The sequence below is a fragment of the Callithrix jacchus genome, chromosome 1 (genome assembly GCF_049354715.1).
Source record: "Callithrix jacchus isolate 240 chromosome 1, calJac240_pri, whole genome shotgun sequence".
NCBI classification, from domain to species: domain Eukaryota; kingdom Metazoa; phylum Chordata; class Mammalia; order Primates; family Cebidae; genus Callithrix; species Callithrix jacchus.
In genome coordinates, this window is record NC_133502.1 from 2,822,239 (window position 1) to 2,829,744 (window position 7,506).

The window sequence follows — 7,506 nt, forward strand, 5'->3', positions numbered from 1 at the left end:
AATAGGACAAGTTTGTGAATCTCAGTGATCCTTAATTTTATAATAAAATATTATAATTTACTGAAATAAAATAACTTTCTCATATGGTTGAAAAAAAATGAAAAGAAATAACTATGTTGATATGTATGAAGTATTCAATAAATTTACCTTTATTAACATTACGATCATTACTGAGTTTTTATATGGGTGTTACTCTAAACCAGATAAAATTTTAAATCAATGTGAAGTATAATATAGTTTCTTGCTTTAAACCATTGTAAAATGTATTTTGGAACCAAAATATAGATTAGCGTACACACATATACATATATATGTACAGGTATTTATATGTACAAATATTCATGTATGAATAAAAATATTTAGATAACTGAATTATAAGAACTTTTGTAAAGTGTGTATTTTCATAATTTTTTCTACAATTATAATTTCTAAAATCATACTTCTCGTTCAATACATATTATCAATGGAAGAAAAATACGAAACATGTTGTAATTCCCATTGCTAAATGACTAGATCTCTAAACAGAAAGAAAATAAAAAGGTCTAAGAATGAACAAGTTTGGAAGGAGAGTTTGACTTTCTTTTCTCTTTTCTTTTTTTTTTTTAGACGGAGTTTCGCTCTTGTTACCCAGGCTGGAGTGCAATGGCGCGATCTCGGCTCACAGCAACCTCCGCCCCCTGGGTTCAGGCAATTCTCCTGCCTCAGCCTCCCGAGTAGCTGGGATTACAGGCACGCGCCACCATGCCCAGCTAATTTTTTGTATTTTTAGTAGAGACGGGGTTTCACCATGTTGACCAGGATGGTCTCGATCTGTTGACCTCGTGATCCACCCGCCTCGGCCTCCCAAAGTGCTGGGATTACAGGCTTGAGCCACCGCGCCCGGCCCTTCTTCTTTTTAAAATATCCACATTAGACAAGTGACTCTCTTCCTATTACACTGGATAAGTAACTAACTCTACCTGGGCTATTCAGCATACCTGGACAATCAAAAGACAAATTTGAAGCTCCATTGTGCATAGATTTTCTTTTTTTTTTTTTTCTTTTTTATTTTTTTGAGATGGAGTTTCGCTCTTGTTACCCAGGCTGGAGTGCAATGGCCCAATCTCGGCTCACCGTAACCTCTGCCTTCTGGGTTCAAGCAAGTCTCCTGCCTCAGCCTCCCGAGTAGCTGGGATTACAGGCGCGCACCATGCCCAGCTAATTGTTGTATTTTTGTAGAGACGGGGTTTCACCTTGTTAACCAGGATGGTCTCGATCTCTTGACCTCGTGATCCACCCGCCTCGGCCTCCCAAAGTGCTGGGATTATAGGCGTGAGCCACCGCGCCCCGCCTGTGCATATATTTTCTGTCAAGGATTGCATCATCATCATCTTGTTAATTCTTCTCCAGTTTCAAATCAAAACCGAAGGGTGAAACCTTTTCATTGTCTCCTAATTTCCTCTATAACTAGACAAAATGGTGAAGTTTACCTAAAATAATGGTTCCTTTGATATTAATATTATTATTTTTATACTAAGTTTATCCTTGCACATGAGAAAAGTAATGCTTACAGTTTCTCAAAGACAGAATCATTATTGGCTATAGTTTTTAAAGACAGAAGTTGGAACAAGTACTACAACTGCAAGAAGAATAAGCTCTATCGCCCCCACCTGGCAAATAAAGTTGTGACTGAATTCTAGATTCTAGTTTTCAACGGTTTTGTAGAGCCTGCAGTCTCCCTCTGGAGTTTCATCCTGTAGCAACACCAGACTTACTTGGTTTGACTTTTACGTAAAAAAGTGGTTATTTGAAAACTATAAATAGGACAAGTTTCATTATAAATAAGTTGTTTTCATTTGCTGTGGCCCCTCAGATTGGAACCAAGCCTGCAACCTCAGTGGGAATCTAAATGCTAGGACAGAGGCGTGGGGACTGAATTAGGAAGTGGATTCCACATGACAGGATCCAAGATCTAACCAGATCAAGCTCTGGCATCATCGCATGGCAGGATCATGTCAATTTTCTCTTGACATCCTCTCCTTGCAAAGTACCATCAGATCATGCCTCACTTTTGGATGCTTCTTATTACTTGTAAGTAATAAAATCCACTTACTAACTCCTCCTTGGTTGCGGTCATTGGGTTGGTCTTTGTATATCCACCAAGTGACCATATTCTTAGAGAGCCTATAGTCTCACTCTAGAGATTGATTAATTTTTTTGTAGTAGAAATACACCCACAGATGATTGCTAAAGTTTGATTTCATTGATATTTTAAAACAAATATGGTATATTTACAAACATTTTACATCTAATAGTTAACTAATTTTTAACAGACTTTCTTTTCATATTATTTTAGCATTCTAGCCAGAAGTGTGTTTTTATTTTCAAAATAGTTTTTTTCAAACTAGTATCGCAAATTTAATATTACCCTATGGAAATCCTTTTTATCTGCGAATATTCAGCAATGAGTCAGAATTTATCAAAAACTGCTATTTCAGTTTGCATCCCATCAGAAAACTAATAGTCTGCTCCGAGTAATGTAATTATTAGAAAAATTTAAGGAGTCATTTGTGAAGAGTGGATGAGGTATAGAGGAACACAAAGCAGAGTGCAGTTACTATCAGGGAGCTGTGACTACTTCCTGGATAAAGAGGGTTCATGCTGGTTACTAGAATCTAGAATTCAGAAATACAGTATTGTGTACTTGAGGAATACAGTGTTCTGGGAAGAAGTGGTAAATTGCACACAAGAAACACAACGCATAAGTGGCTATTGAACAGGGGAGACTCGTGAAAATAAAAAACTGAAACTTCACTAATTCCCTCCCTTTTAGTGTTCTTCTAGGGCTCCTCACTGACTAAAGCAAACTGAAAACCAGAGATCAAGGATGCTACTAGATGGAGCTCATTTAGGTGAGCCGCTCAATTCACAGGGAAGGATGAAGAAGAAAGGGTAACAGATCCTGAATATGAAAGGAAAAAATGCGACGCTCACTTTTTAATAAGTGTAGCAGGCCAATCACTATCACTTTGCAGATGTACTTTAAATAAGAATAATAAGCAAGTTACTTGGTTTGAATTAGATATCATTAACATATAGCATACTTACTTTCAAAAACCAGAAAATAGGTAAAGAAAACATACAGTCATATGAGTGTCATATCAAGACTGGAAAGGAAAGCTAATAACTGTAAATAGAGCATAGAACAACGGATGACAGAGTAAATCAATCTCTACATTTAATTAGCAAAAAAGTTTACAATAAGAAAAAGGCAAATGAAAATTATATCCATTTAATCTTAAGATGTATTAGTTAGGAGTTTGAATAGAAGGTAATACTGAAAGTCAAAAATAAAAATCTCTGCATAATAGTTTGTTTCACTTTGCTAGTTCAACCCCAAAACCGGATTTCTGTAAAATTCTCCCTACTTGGCTTAGCTGACCTCTGTATCCAATCTTATGTGATGCTGGTATTGTCCTGAGTCCCACTTTCATCAGTTATCCACCCTGCAGCTGGACACTGATGACACAGTCAAACAATGATTACCCTCAGTTTTATGACTTCACTTCTTTCAGCTAGAATGCTAATTATTTGTCCCTGTATATACGATTGTATAATGTGTTTGTGGTATTTTCCCCATAAGAGTAATTCTCTTTCGAGACTTTTTCTGTTGACTCAGAGCCAGCCTTGGCAGCTACACTAGTAATTTTCTTTAATTTTAACAAACGTTATAGAAGAAGATATGCCAAGTTGTGACTTGTTCTTTTCCAGGTCTAATCTGATATACCCGAAGCATTTCACAACTTCTGTCAAAGTGGCAATGATGTGAATATAAAAATAATTTCAAGTTTAGATCCAAAGTGTTTGTATTCGACTTAACAGGTAGTAGGAAAATATGTAATATTTTGAAGTCATAGTGGAGCCTGAGCTTTAGAGAAATGATTAAGATGAAAATATATTATCTTATGTATCAAAAGAGTCTGGGTAATTTCAGAATAGAAATTAGCAGGGAAACTATGAATTAGAAAAGTTTTGAGTATGTGAAAGCAACCAGGAATACAAAAACCTCAATGGATTATAAAAATTAATTTTTTAGTTCTAAATTTCCATCATAGTTCAGTGAGAAGTCTCTGCTCATTGTCTTCTTCGAGAAATGTAGGTACATTTCAAAACATGCCACCATGATTACAGAAGCAGGGAAAAGAAGATAAAGTGTATAGCACTAACATATCTGCCCGGAATGGTGACACATTACTTCAACTTATGTTTTCTTGGAGGAAATAAAATAACATAGCCAAGTCTAGTTCTTAGGGGAAAAGACTAAAATTATATGTACAAGAAAAGCAAAATCAAGCACACAATGAGAAGACCACACACAACTTGAGAGTCAAATAATAAGATGATTCTGAAGACAGTTGGCTGCATTGATAATGTCAAGAATAAAATTAACTCAAAAGGAATTTTTAGATAGAATCTATGGGACATGAGACAATGTTTGCACTTGCTTAGATCTATTTTTAGTAGGCACTTTAAAGGTACTTTATGTGCAGCTGCAGTTTATTACTGTTTATATTCCACTATGAAAAATTAGCACAAATTATTTATTCTGCTCTTGATAGTCATTAATTTATTCATTCTGCTCTGGGTGACGAAGTGAGACTGTGTCTCAAAAAATAATAATAATAATAAATAAAGAATGTTCTTAATACTGCTTTTCATAATTGCCCTAGTCTGAAAACTATCCAAACAACCATCAAGAGCAGAATGAGTAAATAAATTGTACTACTTTTTATATTGGAATATAAACAGCAATAAGAAACAAACTACAGGTGCACATAAAAACAAGTTTTCAAAAATAATGTTGAATGGAAAAAGCCAAACATAAAATAATACATTTTAGGTGATTCCATCTGTATAAAGGCCAAAGCAGACAAAACTAATCTATGATGTAAAAAAAAAACAGGAAAAGTGATTTTCCTCTGAAAGGATGAAATGACTTGGAGGGGTTTCAAAAATATTTCTGGGATTGGTGGCTCTTAATAATATCATTAATATTTTCAGAATATATAGAGGTTGAATTATCAGCAAAGTAGAATGAATACAATTAATTAGAAGGAAACAATGAGGAAAATGTAATCAAAACAACTGAGGTTGATGTAAATAATGATAGAGGACTATGTACCAAATAAAACCTGGCTTTTATATTTACAATATGATGGAAAAAAGTCAACCACATGGACTCTTCCTTTCAACCATAAGACAGAGCATGAAATAAAGCATGGAGAAGTGTGGCAAAGTGCAACAAAAGGAAAGAAGAAAAAAAAGAAATTTTAGCTATTTAATTACAATGTCTCCAAAACAGTACGCAAGTGCTTACAGTTATTAGAAAAAATAAGTATAGTGTCTGTTCACTTTACGAAAGAAGACATATATGAGGCCAACAATCACATGAAAAAATGCTCATCGTCGCTGGTCATCAGAGAGATGCAAATCAAAACCACACTGAGATACCATCTCACGCCAGTTAGAATGGCGATCATTAAACAATCTGGAGACAACAGATGCTGGAGAGGATGTGGAGAAAAAGGAACACTTTTACACTGTTGGTGGGAGTGTAAATTAGTTCAACCATTGTGGAAGACAGTGTGGTGATACCTCAAGGCCTTAGAAATAGAAATCCCATTTGACCCAGCAATCCCATTACTGGGTATATATCCAAAGGACTATAAATCGTTCTACTATAAGGACACATGCACACGAATGTTCATTGCAGCACTGTTTACAATAGCAAAGACCTGGAATCAACCCAAATGCCCATTCATGATAGACTGGATTTGGAAAATGTGGCATATATACACCATGGAATATTATGCAGCAATCAGAAATGATGAGTTTGTGTCGTTTGTAGGGACATGGATGAATCTGGAGAACATCATTCTCAGCAAACTGACACAAGAACAGAAAATGAAACACCGCATATTCTCACTCATAGGTGGGTGATGAAAAATGAGAACACATGGACACAGAAAGGGGAGTACTAAACACTGGGGTCTATTGGGGGGAAAAGGGGAGGGCCAGTGGGAGGGGGAGGTGGGGAGGGATAGCCTGGGGAGAAATGCCAAATGTGGGTGAAGGGGAGAAGAAAAGCAAAGCACACTGCCATGTGTGTACCTACGCAACTGTCTTGCATGCTCTGCTCATGTACCCCAAAACCTATAATCCAATAAAAAATTAAAAAAAAAAAAAAAAAAAAAAAAAAAAAAGAACAGAAAATCAAACACCGCATATTCTCACTCATAGGCGGGTGATGAAAAATGAGAACACATGGACACAAAAAGGGGAGTACTAAACACTGGGGTCTATTGGGGGGAAAAGGGGAGGGCCAGTGGGAGGGGGAGGTGGGGAGGGATAGCCTGGGGAGAAATGCCAAATGTGGGTGAAGGGGAGAAGCAAAGCAAAGCACACTGCCATGTGCGTACCTATGCAACTGTCTTGCATGCTCTGCTCATGTACCCCAAAACCTAAAATGCAATAAAAAATTAAAAAAAAAAGAAAAAATAAGTATAGATCAGAAATGCCATTTATCACTTTCAACATTGAAAATTATAGAACTATATATTTGCAAAATATGAAATAGTCTGGTTTTCCAGATGTGTAGAATACACCAATGGAAATTAATTAGAGGTAAATGAAATTAAGCTAGTATTCAAACCAGTTCAGTTCTGCTTGCTTTTATGTCATCTTTAGAAAAACAGTTGGCTATTGCCTTTGAAATAATTTATAAGTAAATTTAGTTCACATTTATCACAGTTTAATAATCTTTACATTATTAAATGTTAAATAGATTTTATCATATTTTAGTTTAAAGATAGCGAGTTAAAAAATGTGTCCTCATCTTAGGCAGATAAAAAAACATACATTTATATTGGTATTATTCAACAATAAAAGCATATTGAAATTTCTACATATGTTCATTAACCAGTATCTAATATCGTACATTATAATTATAAAATACATAGTGCAAAAAAATGGAAACTAAATTATTTGCATATATAATACATATTTTATTGGTATTTTAAACTAAAATATTCTATTTTTGTGTTTGTCATTGCATTTGAGAAAATAGTTTATCTAACAAACTTACACATGTGATATACAGTATAGTAGTGCATAATATAGAAATATTCCTTATTAGCACAATATTTTAAGGCAAAATGTCCCATCTGTGATCTTATGAAAATTTATGTGCATAAGTTATGAAAGATCTTAATAAAATCTTTATGAAAAAGAGGGTTTCACAGATAAACTGGGAAACAATACATACCGTATCCCTGCTTGATGATTTGCAGTATTCTATTATTCAAATATGTAATAAATTTACAAACAAAAATGCACTTACTAGAGCTAAGATGGTATTGCCTATATCAATTTTAATACAGAATTATTTTGTCACAATATGTTTACAGTTATTTGGTAGAATGTTAATTTGCAGTCTTATGTGACTATTTTTACAGATGTTCATTTAAA